Consider the following 16,695-nt stretch of genomic DNA (forward strand, 5'->3'; position numbering starts at 1 on the left):
CTGAAGTTGAGAAAAAAATCACTTGCCAGCCCCTTCTACACCGCTCCTCCTGTGTCAGTGTCATTGTAAAATAAAGCTTGTAAATATCTCAATAGCTCAGTTTTTCTGGCTGCTCTCCTCCTCCTCTGACTGTAGCTTTGATTGGAGGAGGAGAGCGGTCACATGACCAGCTATGTAACATCAGAGGAGAGCAGTCATGTGACCAGGTCAGTAAAAAAACGGAGCTATTGAGGTATATGGAAGCTTCATTTTGCAATAGGAGTGACATAGGAGGAGCAATGTGTAAGGAGCTGACAGTGATTTTTTTTTTTAACTGCAGAGACTATGGGGTCTCCTGGGAGTGCAGGGGGGCTGTGTAATGGATGGGGGATGTATAATGGATGGGGGCTGTATACAGGGGAGGGGGGCTGTATAATGGATGGGGGGGGCTGTGTACTGTGCAGGGGGAGGGGGACTGTGTACTACAAAGGGGGCTGTGTAATGGATGGGGGGGGCTGTGTACTGTGCAGGGGGAGGGGGACTGTGTACTACAAAGGGGGCTGTGTAATGGATGGGGGGATGTATAATGGATAGGGGGTTGTATACAGGGGAGGGGGGCTGTAAAATGGATGGGGGGCTGTGTACTGTGCAGGGGGAGGGGGACTGTGTACTGCAAAGGGGGCTGTGAAAACATGTTTTTCTTAAACCTCCCTCTTAAAATTGGGGTGCGTATTATTCGCCTGTGCGAGTGTGCGTGTTATACGCCGATAAATACGGTATTTATAAAAATTTATATTTCCGGTTCTCTTTGTTTCATATATTAAAAGATAACACTTCTTTGAATGATTTTGTGGAGAAGTGATTGAGGCATGAGGTGTGTGTATGAATTAGAAAATGAATGGTAATATTTTTTACGTGTTTTATATGAGAATGCCTGTGTGTAATGTGTAGATAATTATGGTGTGTCCTGTTTCTTTATATTGGCAGCTTGTGTACTTACCCTGAGGAGTATTGGGCCGCTGTTTTCTGCCAGAAGATGATGCTGGAGGGATACGGCTTGGGCTTTCTGTTGAAGACGGAAGAAAGAGTCAAGGTAATGTTCAAGATAAATTTCTAAAGGGTCCCAGCAAGTAGAAGGTAAAAGGGCAAATTGCTCATAAACGTTTTTTCGTTTTACCAGGGGACTGGGATATGGTAGTGTTGGTATACTATTGTAGTAAACCTTTGAAGCGGTTTTATACCCGCAAAAACAATAAAAATAAAAACCTGTAAAGCAAAGAAATATTTACCTTCTAACGAAGCGTCGGCATCGCATCATGGTCAGCGCTGAGGGAGCTCATTTCCAGCAAGGGGCTCTGGTTTTCTATGACTTCAGAGTGCATGGCCTTTACCTACAGGTAAGCCTAATTATAGGCTTACCTGTATGTAAAAAAGTGCTAAAAAGGAATATACATCCACTTTTAATCAGGGGTATTTAATTAAAATTCATTAAAACAAAATAAAAATTAAGAAAAAATGTTTCATTGCGGCGGAATTCTGAATCACATCTTGGTGCTATAAATGAATCTATCACATAACAGCCGCTCTCTTTTATTTCCCAATCCAATGCTTACATCAGTTTCCTCAGTCCCCCTTCATATCGCAATCCCCCTTCACATCACAGTTTCCCCTTAACAGTAGTGTTCTGAAGGTATGAGGTGTCATGTTTGTATGAATATGAAAATGGATCTCTTATGTGTATGACATGATAATGCCTGTGTGTAAATAATGTGCAGATAGATGAATGATGATGATGGTGTTGGTGGTGTGTCCTGTTCTTGCCAGCTTATGTACTTACCCTGAGGAGCAATGGTCCTGCCAGAAGATGACGCTGGAGGGTCCGGAATACAGCTTTCTGATGAAGATGGAAAAAAAGGCAAGAGTCAAGGTAATGTTCAAGAAAAAGTCAACAGCTTTATTTATTATTTTTGCCTGGTATATGTTGTACAACAACAGTTTTGATTATCAAAGCAGATATTCACAAAAAAGTGCACTGAGGTGAATTAATTTGCACTGGAACTGTACAATCTAATCTGAATTTGCTGATGTGTTAAAACAGATGCTACATTTCTGGGCAAATTTTTGTGAATAGACTTCCACATATAATTTACTACAGCCCCCATATACATACTATCAGGGCTCAAAATTTCAAGTCCTGAGCTACTAGCCAGGCCTCAAGGTTTACTCGCCAACAGTTGCCCCACCCAACCCCGACCTTGTCCCACCCCTAAACACACCCTCATAAATAATCTCATGAAATGACACTTAAATGTTTTATGCAGAATTAAATTATAAAAATAAATATTAAAAAACAACTTTATCCGTGCCCACCAATGCAGCCTGTGCCCACCGATGCAGCCTGTGTCCACCGATGCAGCCTGTGCCCACCGATGCAGCCTGTGCCCACCAATGCAGCCTGTGTCCACCGATGCACCCTGTACCCACCATGCAGCCTACCTGTGCAGCGGAGGAGAGGAACAGGAGAGCCGCCCGGATGATCAGAGTGCAGGGAACACAGCAATAACAGCTTTCATTTCAATTGCTGTGTTCCCACTGCTCAATCACATACAGCCCTGCCTCCTGGCCGGGGAACTTTAATTGACAGATCACCCGTCCTGGGATTGGACGGGTGATCTGTCTATCAAAGTCCAGGAGGAGGAGATGTATGTGACAGTGAGCGGCGGGGAACACGGCAATGTGAAATGAAAGCTGTTATCGCTGTGTTCCCTGAGCTCTGGTAATCCGGGCGGCTCTCTTCCCCCCTGCGATCGCTGGGAGAAGGACTCCCATTCAACCCAGGCTGTCGGCAGTGCTTGCCCCCCTACTCCCAGCCCTTCCTTGCCAGTCCTCAATATCTACTCGCAAAATGCGAGCAGCCAAGTGGAATTTTTTGAGGGGTGCATAATACCATAAACCCCTCTTTTATTTCACAATCCCATTCTTACACATCACAGTTTCCCCTTCACAGTCGTGTTCTGATCTGAACCCCCTTCACAATGGTATTTTTTCCCCCACGTTCACAGCACCTGAGCACAGCTGTGTTCTCTGTCCCCCCTTCACATCTTCACCCCTTGCAACTCGATACTTCTTCACATACACAGCCCTCCGCAGCTCTGCCCCCATCACAATACAGCCTCCACAGCTCTGCCCCTTCCTACCTTGCTTGGGCACACAGAACCGGAGACACAGAACCACTGAATAGTGGGCGAGAGCAGGAGTTGTTGAAGTTAACCAGCAGGTGATTGGTTGTTAGAGCCGCATAGCAACCGTTAATCTGCTGGTTAACTATGAATATTTTTCTTCAGCTGCTCCATTCCCGCCCACTATTCAGCACTGCTGTGTCTTCGGCACTGTGTGCAGAACTTTTCTACCTCCTGCTCTCCGCTCTGATAGTGACAGTTGAGGAGACAGGGAGACAGAACCGGCACCTAAATGGATGGACTATGACGGTCCGGATGGCACAGTGACTTGGTCCACATCTGGCCCACAGTCCGCCATTTAGTGATGCCTGTTTTAAATGTTAAATAGAAGTTCATTATACCTGTATATCCTTTGTGTTTGTGTTAGGTACTCACCAGAATGTTGATGGGATGTACTTGGAGCTGATCGCTCTACAGATGATGTTGCTCGATCTGTAAAACATGTATGTAAAAAAAAAAGTCATGCGTAGTCATAAAAAATAAGAGTTAGCTTGAAACAACCATATAACTGCAATATATAATGATATATTTCATTTTACTCACCACCAGCTCTCTGATGTGGACCCCTGCTGCTGAATCCAGGGACGTCCTCTGCCAGAAGGCCATCTCTTAGCTCTGCCTCCCATTCTCGGAATTTAACAGGCTTTCCTCCAATGTTTTCTCCTAGTAGAAGCTTCTCCATCTTTTTGTTAACTGTTGACCGACAATCATAGAACCTGCAAATGAAAATAAACATTATTAATTACATAAATTAAAAACCAAAGAGATTTATTTTTTATAAAAAAAAAACCTTTCATTTCACATAGTGATGGTTATATATATGTATATATACATACACGTTACAATATTGCCATGTATTTAACTGTTCTGCATGTGGCTGTGCCAAATAAATATTTTTGTTAAGCTGAACTGTTACTTTTTATTGACTACCGCAGTAACCGCACTATGTATTTTTTACATACTGTGTGTTCTAAGAGTGAAAGAATATTAGAATAATAATTACCTGTGTCTGACGCCAGTGGTGGGCCTGCGAAACTTGGAGACCGCATTCACGGAGTCCTGGACTCGTCCCCAGGCTGCTGCCTTCTCAGATGTTGGCACAGATTGGCAGAAGAGTGTAGATTTTTCTGTTAAAACTGCAGCAACCAATGCAGCATTCTCCTCTTTAGTATATACAGGTCCCCTTGATTTCTGTCTCTTGTTTCGCTGCCTCTGCTGCACATCTGAGTCCGCACTCTCTGACATGGGATGGGACACGTGTATCCTTTCTTGGCCATGATCCTGCTCCACTACACCTCCACGCTCCCTTCCATGCCACGTCTTCACTCTGCGCCTCCGTTCACCCCCACTCCTCTCCCCTCCATGCCTCTCCTCCCCTCCACGCCTCTCCTCCCCTCCACGCCTCTCCTACCCTCCACGCCTCTCCTCCCCTTCACGCCTCTCTTCCCCTCCACGCCTCCTCCTCTTCCCCCATGCCTCCTCTCCCCTACCACGCCTCTCCTCCCCTCCATGCCTTCCCTCCCCTTAATGCCTCCCCTCCGATCCCTGCCTCCCCTCCCCTCCATGCCTCCCCTCCGATCCCTGCCTCCCCTCCACGCCTCCCCTCCCCTCCACGCCTCCCCTCCGATCCCTGCCTCTCCTCCACGCCTCCCCTCCACGCCTCCCCTCCCCTCCACGCCTCCCCTCTGATCCCTGCCTCCCCTCCCCTCCACGCCTCCCCTCCGATTCCTGCCTCCCCTCCCCTACACGCCTCCCCTCCGTTTCCTGCCCCCCCTCCCCTCCACTCCTCTGCTTCTCTCCACGCCTCCCCTCCACTCAACTCCTCCCCTCCCCTCCACTCTCAGTCACACCAACAACTCTCACATCAACACACTAACTAACGCCAACATTCTCACTCACAAGACTCACACATCCATTCTCACTCCCAGACATTCTAAGTGCAAACAAAATTAACAAACCACCACACAAAAACAACCAGAAATCTAACAATCCCACTCTGCTCTGCTCTCTGCTCCTCCCTTGCCACACCACTGTACACCCTCTCAAAATGGCGTCCAGGGGCGGTGGCTATAGCCGCGTGTCGAAAACGAAAGTAAATGACGAATTATTTCGAATAATTACGAATAACCGCAATGTACTTACGAAAGTACGAATCCATTAAACACGTTAGTAGCTAGCTAGCGTAACGCCATTCTGACACATTACGTAAAATTACGAATTATGGTCCGATTACGAATCTATGAAAATAATGTTACAAAAGTACAAATATATAAGTCAATCACACGAAAGTACGAATTACAAAAATACGACGAGTAGTGTTTCGAATAAACGGAAAAGGTATTCTAACGAAATTACGAATGTAATTAAATCTATGAAAAGGCGATTTTCACATCAACAGAAATTAGACTCACAGAAATACGAATCATAGCAAATCAACGAAATTATAGCTCTTACGAAAATACGAACACGTTCAAATATGAATGAAATATAACGAAAATAAGATTCGCAAATCAACGAATATCAAACTAAAGGATATGCGAATCAACGAAAAAATAACGCTTACGAAAATCTGAACAAGTCCGAATCCGAAAACCCACGTCTTACGAAATTACGAATCGTTACGAATAAACGGGAATGAACAGAAACTAAACGAAACGAAACAAATTTTTTTGTAGTGCACATGTCTAACCATTATTATCTTGTATTTTTTAACCTCAAGGAGATTGGTTGGTGTTGGTGTCCCTTGTTAATTTGACATTGTATTTTTGAAATGTACCTGCCTACTCATTAACAAACTGTCTTTTTTTAAATTATAACACATAGCCAATGATTTAAAAAATATATACATTTATTAGGGGTCATAACAAAATAAAGAGGAAGGCAACTCTGGATAAACTGGTGAAATTAGCGAAGCCTTTGTACCCCAGGGCACACATCAACTATTTGACAGGAAAAATTGGGAGTCTGAGGAGTCCATTTAATAGGGAGCACAATCTGGTCCAGGACTCTGAGAGATCAGGAACAGCAGCAGATGACATATATGTCCCCAGGCTGTGATCTTTCAACAGCCTGCGTCTTTTGCCAGACCAGACCGAACCCAGGCCATCACTTTCTTGTCTTCCTTACACTGGTGGGGGTTGTGAGGGCCGCAGAAGCCTGCCGAATTAACCCAAGTGTTGACTACTCCACGCTCCTCCCCTTCCTGGGCCTTTTTTGTTGAAGGACGAGGGGAGGGACCTGGGATTCGGTCAGGCTATTGGGCCTGGCCACCTCTTGGCTGCCACTTACACCCGCCATCTCCTGGCTGACACTTTCCCCTGCCACCTCCTGGCTGTCACTTTCTACAGCCTCCTCCTGGCTGAGGATTTCCTGTGTATGAAAAAGGGACATAGTTTTAGTTTATTGATCATCAATCATACACAATTTTGAGAAATATGTTAAACAATGCTATACCTGACTCAAGCTGGGCTCCTCTACATCTTCTTCCTAGGTGGAAGGCCCATGTTGGACGTTGGAAGCCTCAGCTGGGGTGGAAGGAAGAGTGGAAGGAAGGGTTGAGAGTGATGGCCTGATTTCAGTCTGGTCTGAAAGAAATGGCAGTCTGTCATAGTACCACAGCCTGGGTACATAAATGTCATCTGCTGCTGCTCCTGATCTCTGGGAATCCTGGACCTTCTTGCACTCCCTATTCTATGTGCTCCTCATGCCACTTCAAATAGTTGATGTCTGCCGTGGGGATCTGCGGCTTCCCAAATTTCATCAATTTATCCAGTGCTGCCTTCCTCTTTAGTCGATTTGTATAAAAGGGGTGTTTTGTCTGCCACAGACAGGGCAGCTCTCTGTACAAATCAATGAATTGGGGGAGGAAATCATGATCATTGAATCAATCCATTTTCTCTGCAAGACACAACACAAGACAAACCCTAATGTCAGGCTAAATTTGCATAATCTTGTCCCAATATAGGCCTCAATCTCTAAGCAGTATAGGCCACTGATGCCCCAAGTTAAAACTGTACCTTCGTTAGAAAGATCGGTGCTTCCGCTACTCCGTCCTCCGCTCACAGATCGTACGTACGACACATGCGTGTTACACTTTATATACACTGCGTATGCGTGAAACTCCGCCTGCCCCTGACCTTCTATCTAGTATATTCCCTGCCCCTTGTCTTTCAGCGCAGTGGGAGAGCACATGGTGGAGAGACAACAGGTGCATGAAGACAGCAGCAACGACGAAAGCCCGGAGCCACGAACGTCCCAATCCCGGAGGAGAGTTAAGGCCTCTAATATGTCCTTTGTAGAGATGGTGAAGATGGTGGACATCTTGAAGAGGGCCGACTATGATGGGAAGCATGGACCGTACCCAAATCCAAATGTCAGAAAGGCCAGGATCATGGCTAAAGTTGTGAAAAGTCTGCAGAAGAATTTTGGGGTACGGCGATCCAAGGATCAACTGAGGAAATGATGGTCAGACCTCAAATTGAGGGAGCAGGATCAGTACAGAAGAATCAAGAGAGTGCTGCAAAAAAGTAAGTATTTTGTCGTGTGTTCCTATTTTCTTATTGCGTTCGTGCTGCTCCATGTGCTTTCCTTTACGTATCGTTAGTTTGCCAACTAATACAATGTTTTTGCCAGGTGCAGGTTAACTACATTTGTTCAGGCCTATTTGTATTCAAAGAAGTTTAGTACATTGTTGTCTAGATGGGAACTAGAATGAAATGCAAACTTGATTCAGTGTAAGGAGAGGACACTCAGCAGCTGTTTACACATATGGATGCAGGAGCACTAGTGTGGGACACGAGAACAAACTTTTTAGGGTGTCCCACACAGGTGCTCCAGTGGATACTAGGGGTCTCTACATGTGTCATACTTTACCCCAAAAGGTAAGTATTCAGCTTTAATAAAGGGAAAAAATCATGTCTTCACCTTGGAACCCTGCCAAAACCGACAATTGTACGACACTTCCAAGCAATGTTTCATATTCCTATTTCTGGCCTCAAATATCTGTGTGCTAAGTATTCCTTTTTTTATTCACATAGGGGAGAAAAGAATTGGGACGTCAGGGGACACCAGGGATCCACAACCTCCTAAAGAAGGGGAAATCCCAAAACCACAATCTGAGGATGTGGAGGAAGGAGAGGTTTATGAAGTGGGTGAAATAGTGACTACAACAGGTGAGTGTCTGAGACCACAGCTTCAGGTAATAGATGTATGCGTGCATATTTATAATACATGGTGTGTTTTTTTATTTTAGGTGATGTGGATGTTGTGAAAGAAGAAACCCATTTCACAAGTGCACACGTCCTCATTGGGGAGATCATGGTGTGCAATCAGGATTTACAGAAGCTCAAGAAAGACATCAGTGATGTCAAAAAAAGACTCAAAAACATCATTGATGTTTTAGGCAGAATATAAAACACTCCAAAATTTTATAATTTAATTTTTAGTAGAATTTTTCTAAAAAATGTTGAAAGCCAAATTTTGAATATGCACACAGTGTGTCAACATGTGCTATCTGCCATCACGGGATATCAAAGTATGCGTTTGTGGGTGCAACCCCTTCCTCGCAACTCAAGTAGCTGAGAGGAAGGGGGTTGTACCCCCTGAAACACGTTCATTGATCCCCCATGATGGGAGCTAGCACATGTTGACCTTAGGCATGGGATCAGGAGGGAAATCCCCATTTTGACTCTCAATTTATGTGTATCTTCAAAATTTGGCTTTCACAGGGGTGACATCACCCAATCTGATGAAGGCAATATCAACACAGTTTGTACATACATATGTCTGAACTATGTAAGTTCCTGAGTTGTGTATTGTCTTATGTTTTGAAAAACATGCCTGTTTACCACAAAAAAGGATATTTCTACTGTCCCAAAAAAAAAAAAATATTCCAAAAAAGATGTTGGTTTTTCCAAAAACCCTTTTCTAAACGCACATGTGAATGTGCACAGAGTAAAAAATTTTCTGCTCCACAGTGGGGGTGATTTACAAAAGGCAAATCCACTTTGCACTGCAAGTGCACTTGGAAGTGCAGTCACTGTAAATCTAAGGGGTAGATCTGAAATGAGGGGAAGCTCTGCTGATTTTATCATCCAATCATATGCAAGCTAAAATGCTGTTTTTTATTTCCCTTGCATGTACTCCTCGGATTTACAGCGACTGCACTTCCAAGTGCACTTGCAGTGCACTTGTAGTGCAAAGTAGATTTGCCTTTTGTAAATAACCCCCAATGTGTGGCTTCTTCTTTCAATGCTCAATAGCAGTTTTTTGCTTAAGTTGGTGTTTACAGTGACAATGGGGGGTATTTGCACTACACTTTGCATTACACTTTGCACTACAAGTGCACTTTCAGGTGCACTTTTGCAGTGCAGTTTAATAAATAACACCTACAGTGCTTTATAATTTGCATAAATCAGGCCATTATCATCACTGCAAAAAAATTAATTCAGGGTGCTGAAAATGATGAATATTATTATCATTAATGCATTACATACATTAACAACAAAAAGAAGGTGTTCTAAGAAGAGATTGTCACCTCGTGTATCAAACAAATTATGTTGGAACTATTGAAGAAAATGGCCAAAAAAAAAAGCTCATTGGAGAACCTGGGAGACAGCGAAAAGAAACACAAGCAGTAAATCAAAGGAAATATTTGTCATTATAAAATACAAATTTATTTTAAAAATACATTTATTTAAATACATATAATGTGATGTTAAAGGATAAAACCTACCCTAATATAGTCCTTCTGCAGGACCTGAATGATGGCAGAACAGGTCTCTGGAATAATGATTCCCAGAGCCTGGGGGGAGATGCCTGTCGAGAACTTGATGTCCCGCAGACTTCTCCCCATCGCCAAGTACCGCAAGGTGGCGACGAGCCTCTGCTCGGGAGTGATGGCTTGCCTCATGCCGGTATCCTGCTTCATAATATAAGGGGACAGCAAAGCCAACAGACGGTGAAAAATGGGGTCTGTCATCCGGAGATAATTCCTGAAATCATCAGGATTAATCCCACGGATCTCCCGCAACAAAGGCATGTAAGAGAATTGGTCAAGCTGGAGCAAACAATTTTTGGTCCATGAACTCCTCCTCACCCTGTTCATGGACTGGACTTGGGTCAAAAGTAAGAACCCCAACACCAAGCCCCTGTACAGCACGAACTGTACAATGAGTATGTATCCGCAACATGGCTTCAAAACGGTCGGCTGGTCAGAACGAACTAACAGAACGCACTGAAAATCAGAAACGAGGGGACAAGAACGCACTGGCAATCAAATACGTACTATAAATAGCACGCACTGAAAACCAGATGCTAACTGACTACACGCACTGAAAACCAGATACAAACCCACAAGCACAAATTGAAGAACAGTAACGATCTGAAAAGCACCAGGCTGAAAAGCGCGAATGGTCTCTCACCAAACTTCTACTAACACAAGATTAGCAGAAGGAGCCCAAAGGGTGGCACACTGGCTATTGAACTTCCTCTTTATAGTACCGTCGTATGTGTTGTATGTCAGCGCGTTCTTGGCGATCGGAATTTCCAACAACATTTGTGCGACCGTGTTTATGCAAGACAACCTTGAGTGTCATGGTACTACTTACAGTGAGGCCACAGGCGAGCAAGTGACACGGGATACCCCAGGGCATGGAGTCTAAGGGCCAGTCGGTATTCTGCCAGGGACCCCCTCACGAGGGTTTGGGCTTAGCTGCATGCTGACCCCAGGTCACGACCCCCGGGTTCACCCTGCTCACAAGAGAAGTACCAGAAGACACTGTCAGACAAGGATGGATGGATGAAGCAAAGGAAAGCCGGATAGCGAGCCAAAGTCAGGGCGGGCTGCAGACAATGTAATCAGAACAAGCCGAGTTGGTACACAAGAGATCAGTTCACAAGAGGGCAGGTTAAGGCAGGTTACATGAAGGGAGGTCAGAAACAAATGTTGCTCAAGCAACCAGAACTGGTCTGAGAGGGATTTAAATAGAGAAGCACATGAGGGGGCTGGATAGGAAGTAGCAGGAAGGAATCATATATTAAGCAACAGGTGAAGCCGGAGACACCCATAGCTGCAGAGTGCAGCAGAGCTGAACACAAGCTCGTGGAACAACAGGTGCCAGCCGGCCTACAGCAGTAAAGGTGAGACACAGATCAGCTCCGCGGCTGATATGGGACATTGAGCCAACATCCGTCGGAAATAAAAAAATAGGATTTCGTTGTCGGAATGTCCGATCGTGTGTACGCAGCATTACGGTGTCTCTGATCACCCCTACACCAGTTACAGTGTCTCTTTTCACTGCCACACCAGTTACAGTGTCTCTTTTCACTGCCACACCAGTTGCAGTGTCACTGATTACTGCCACAACAGTTGCAGTGTCCCTGATACCACCAAAACAGTTACAGTGTCCCTGATTACCACCACAACAGTTACAGTGTCCCTGACAACTGCCACACCAGGTACAGCATCCCTGATCACCATAACACCAATTACAGTGTTCCTGATCACCACCATAGCAGTCACATCAGTTACAGTGTCTTATTTCACTGCCATACCAGTTGCAGTGTCCTTGATCACCATCACAGCAGTCACAAGCATTGATTTACTAAAGGCAAAAAGACTGTGCACTTTGCAGGGTGCAGTTGCTTCAGAGCTTAGAAAATGAGCAAAACTGTCCTTGCAAGTGATTGGGTACTCTTTGCAAAATGAAGCCTTACCTAATTTACTAAGCTCTGGAGCAATTGCACTTGCAGGGGGCAACTACACTTTGCAAAGTGCACAGTCTATTTGTCTTTAGTAAATCAACCGCATAGTTTCACCATAAGGACCTGTTCACATGTGTGATGCTTTCTTAAGAGACATTCATGTTTTAATCGAGCATTTTACAGGCAGTGAGGTGCCATTGAATTGCCTCCTCACCACCTGCTTTAACCCCGACACATCAGTCCCAGTGTCACCAAACCAATATTTGCCAGCAAGAGTGTTCCTTATCATTGCCACACCAGTTGCAGTGTCACCACACCAGTGTAAGCCAGTAATGGTGTCTCTGAATGCCGACATACCAGTCCCAGTGACCCAGGACCAATGTAAATCAGTAGAACTGTTCATAATTGCTACCACACCAATCCGCAGTGTCACAAGACCAATGTAAGCCAGCAAGTGTTCCTGACTGCCATTACACAAATACCACTGTCACCAGACCAGTACAGCCAGCAACAGTGCTACTGATAACCACCACACCAGTGCAGTGTTGCCTCTGCCTGCTACCTACACTAATCCTGGCCTGTTTATTGACCACATTCCTGCCTGTTGCCATTTGCCGATCCTTTGCCTGTTTGCTGACCATGTCTCTGCCTGTGCCTGAACTGACCCATCTGCATGTCTGACTGACTATGTTTCTGTGAGACACAAGTCCCAGTCTTACCTTGTGGACAATTGCACTCCTTGAACCACTGGAATTCTTTTGTTCTTCCTTTCTTTAGTCTCTTGTACTTCCTGGCTAGTGAACATGGCATTCCTGAGTGCAGCCATGTACCAGTAGGCTAGGATTTTTTGGCTTATAGGAACAGGAACTGCTATAGGCGATGCTACACGCTACACTAAGCTATATTTCTGACCACTCGTATAGAGGTTACCATTACAGTACATTGGTTTTGATACAATTGGTTGATATGTGTGATACACAAGATACACTGGTCCGGTATATAATCACTACAAAAAGTGAAAAAGTCTGACACATGTAGTATCGCCATACTCAGAAGGCATGGCAGAATGTGTTTTGGGTTGTAATTCTAAGTATGCTTATGCTGTATGTAAGAAATACCCAATAAATGAACAACTTTATATTAAAAAAAATTATTTTCATTCTCATTCTACATTTTCCACAAACTTATGGAAAAAGAATGAAGTCTTGAAATGCAATATCACAATGCCTTTTAGAAAATAGCATGGGTTGTTTTCCAAAATGTGGTAATTTTGTGAGTGTTCCCACTGTCCCGATGCCCCTTGGTAAAAATGTGATAGGTAGTAAAGAAAATTAGATGTGTACTGTAACTTATACTTCTAGAAAGCATGACAGTGCTCCTAGGATTTTGGTCCCCTCTTTGTGGCTAGGCTGTGAAAAAGTCTCACGCATGTGGTATCCCCATACTCAGGAGGGATAACAGAATGTGTTTTGGGCTGTAATTCTAAGTATGCCTATGATGTGTTAGCTATATCTCATCAATTGACAACTTTGTGTAAAAAATACATTTTAATTTTCTTTTCTTGCATTTTCCAAAAATGTATGGCAAAAATTACATTTTCAAAAGACTTATTATGCCTCTTGGAAAAATATCTTGGAGTGTTTGCTTTCAAAAATTGGATCATTTTGTGGGTGTTTCCACTGTCCTGGTGCTCTGGATCCTCCAAAAATGTGATATGTGGTCAGGAATTTAGATATGTAATTTATCCTTGAAAGGCCAAAGGTGCTCCTTGGATTTTGGACCTCTCTATGTTTCTAGGCTCTGAAAAAGTCTCACACATGGTATCCCAATACTCGGGAGGCATAGCAAAATCTGTTTTGGTGTATAATTATAACTATGCCTGTGTACAGAAAACATTATTTCGTTTCTTCTTTTTCCAAAAAATTGCGACAAAAAAATTACAACTACAAAAAACTTACCATGCCTCTTACTAAATACCTTGGACTGCCCACTTCCAAAAAGGGGTCATTTGTGGGATATTTGTACTGTGCTGGCATTTTATGGCATCAAGAAATTAGTCGGCACATCAGGACTGGTCAATTTTCAAAAATATATATACCACAGTTTGTAGTATCTATAATGTTCACACAGACTAAATGATATACACTGATTTGGGTTATTTTCTACCACAGAAATGTAGCACAATACACTTTTGGCCTAAATTAATGAAGAAACATTATTTATATGCAAAATTTTATAACAGAAACTAAAAGTGATGGGGTTTATCTTTGGCTGAAGTCATTGTGTACATGGCGAACCCGAAGTAAAGCATCGTTTTGATTTCTAGGAGTTGAGGATGCCCCTATGTACATCCTTTGCTTGTTCCGTGCACGAATGTAAAGTGCACCCAAGAATGTGAGTGCATTGGCTGGATTTTTAATAAAGTGTATAAAATGGTAAAACCCAGAGTTTTCTTCCTGGTTTTGCACTGTTGGTCCTGAGGACTTGAGGAGAAGCAGGAGGAGAAGTAAAAGCAACAGAGAATGATCGGGGAAGCCCATTTAAAGGGAGAAAATGCCTTATATCACATAATATAACGATTAGGTCATATTCCCAAGGTGAGAGCCCATCTGGTGGTTTTGTGAAAGGGTGAAGGTGGAAGGTGGCATATTTAAGTTGATAAAAGCACATATCATGGAATAAATGATTATAAAGGACTTTTTATGAGCGTTTTATATCTTATGATGTAATTTAACATGGCTGAAGGCAAATGTTTAAACCTTTAGTTTAATGAAAATTATTGGAACTGTATGAAAAACTAAGAAAAGCGCATCAGTATTTTTTCATTTATATAGCAAAAAATAAACTAGTGGTGCTTAAATACCCCCAGAAGAAAGCTCTATCTGTCTCAAAAATTATAAAAATTCCATATGGGTACAGTGTTGCATGACTGAGTAATTGTCCCTCAAAGTGTGACAGCGCTGAAAACCTAGAAATGTCCTGGGCAGGAAGGGGGTGAGAGTGTCTGGTATTGAGGTGGTTAAAGCCATTTTTTCTTTTCCTTTTAGTATATAGTAGGGAAGGATTATTTATCCTGCTGTAATTGATGTCTGTGTCCCCTCAGTGGCTCCAGTGGTGACACCTGTTCTGGTGACAAGCTGATTTTTTTTTCATTTTTATTTTTTTTAGAACTTTCCTCTTACTTTCTGTTGCAGGAAATGAATGGAAACCTCCTTAATGGGATACAGACAGTAAAAAAAATAAGCTGACAGGGCTTTTAACCTTCCTCCCTTCCTCTACTCTATCCAAAACTTAAACAAATGTTTTGGCTATACATACACACACTTTAAAGGAGGAAACTTTTTTTTTTTTTTTATGTCAACACGTGGAAAAAAACTTTTTTTTTCTTTACCTTTATTTACTATATCATCACATTCTATATCTGTTTAATTTATTTTCCTTTTGTCCTACACATATCTCTTACACATATAATTAACATCAAAAACAGTAGCTATTAACTACCTGGCTGCACTGATCTAAAAGGAAACATCTGCCTAATTTATGTGTATTTTCCACCATGCTGATAGAAACACACTATTACATTCCAGCCGTCAGCCCCTGAGCTTTTTTCAGAGGAGGGTTACTAGTATCAAAGCTCATCAAGCTGAAGGGAGCCTTTGATTAATTTAACCTTCCAATTAAGTTGCAGGAAATTGTACGCAGGTTTACCGAGCAGCTACACTGAATTAAGGTGCAGAAGGTGGAGCAAGCACTGTAAAAGGATAATTAGACTCCCCTGGCAGATAAAGAAAATAAATGAATGTTTAAGCTAGTATATTACATTTCTTATATTATTTGAAGATATTGACACCACAGTATTGTCCCAAATGTGTTACTAACTTTGAATGGAAAATTTGCTCTATTTTCAATAAGTATAAGTTTTAAGTATTTTGTTGTAACATTCACCTTAAAGTTCTTTTTGATGTGGTTTTTCACATTGTACTTGTCTGTTGTTCCATATCTCCTGGAGTGTTAAATACACAGATTTATGTCTCTCCGGTGCGTCTAACAAGTTTAGTCTGGGTCTTTACAGAACAACTACTTACAAAAGCTAACAGAAGAGGCCACCTAGAGATTACGGATAAGCAAAACTAAAAGTTTTCTTCTCCCCAAATTGTTTTAGAAAGTCAGGACATTAAGGAATTTCACTATTTTTATGATTTGGTTAAATACAAAAAACACTTAATGAATTAAACAAAACTATTTCTAATATACCCCTCAAAAAACACACCTTCTAATTATAGGGGGAAAAAAGGGAAGCTTTTTTTTATCAAGTAAATATTGCCTAAGCAGGTCATTGATGCAAACTGAGAGTTTGGAGTTGATTTACTAAAGGGAAATTAACTCTGCACCACAAGTGCACTGCAGGTGCACTTGAAAGTGCACTTGTAAGTGCAGTCGCTGTAGATCGCCGTAGATCAAAGGGGAAGCTCTAAAATTAGGGGAAGCTCTACTGATTTTATCATCCATTCATGTTTAAGCAAAAATGCTGTTTTTTATTTTCCTTGCATGTCCCCCTCAGATCTAAAGCGACTGCATTTGAAAGTGCACTTTCAGTGGACTAGTAGTGCAAAGTGGATTTGCCTTTCGTAAATAACCCCTTTGTGTTTTTGTTGTATGTGTGTGCTCATTTAAATTCCCGGGAGCTCCAAAACCAGACATTATTTTTTTTGAGCAAATAGTGATGTTCAGATGGTAGGAGATGGTGGAGCAAAGAGTGCTCCAGGTGTTGGGG

At 42.8% G+C, this 16,695-nt stretch overlaps 1 long non-coding RNA gene across 1 annotated transcript; it reads left to right on the plus strand.

The window, feature by feature from the left end:
• Positions 1 to 205: 205 nt before the first annotated feature.
• Positions 206 to 1,909, plus strand: LOC141129802 (uncharacterized). Its single transcript, XR_012241872.1, has 3 exons — positions 206 to 282; positions 967 to 1,072; positions 1,804 to 1,909. It is a non-coding gene; the product is annotated as an uncharacterized lncRNA (long non-coding RNA).
• Positions 1,910 to 16,695: the final 14,786 nt, after the last annotated feature.

Source organism: Aquarana catesbeiana, linkage group LG02 (assembly GCF_042186555.1).
Source record: "Aquarana catesbeiana isolate 2022-GZ linkage group LG02, ASM4218655v1, whole genome shotgun sequence".
NCBI classification, from domain to species: domain Eukaryota; kingdom Metazoa; phylum Chordata; class Amphibia; order Anura; family Ranidae; genus Aquarana; species Aquarana catesbeiana.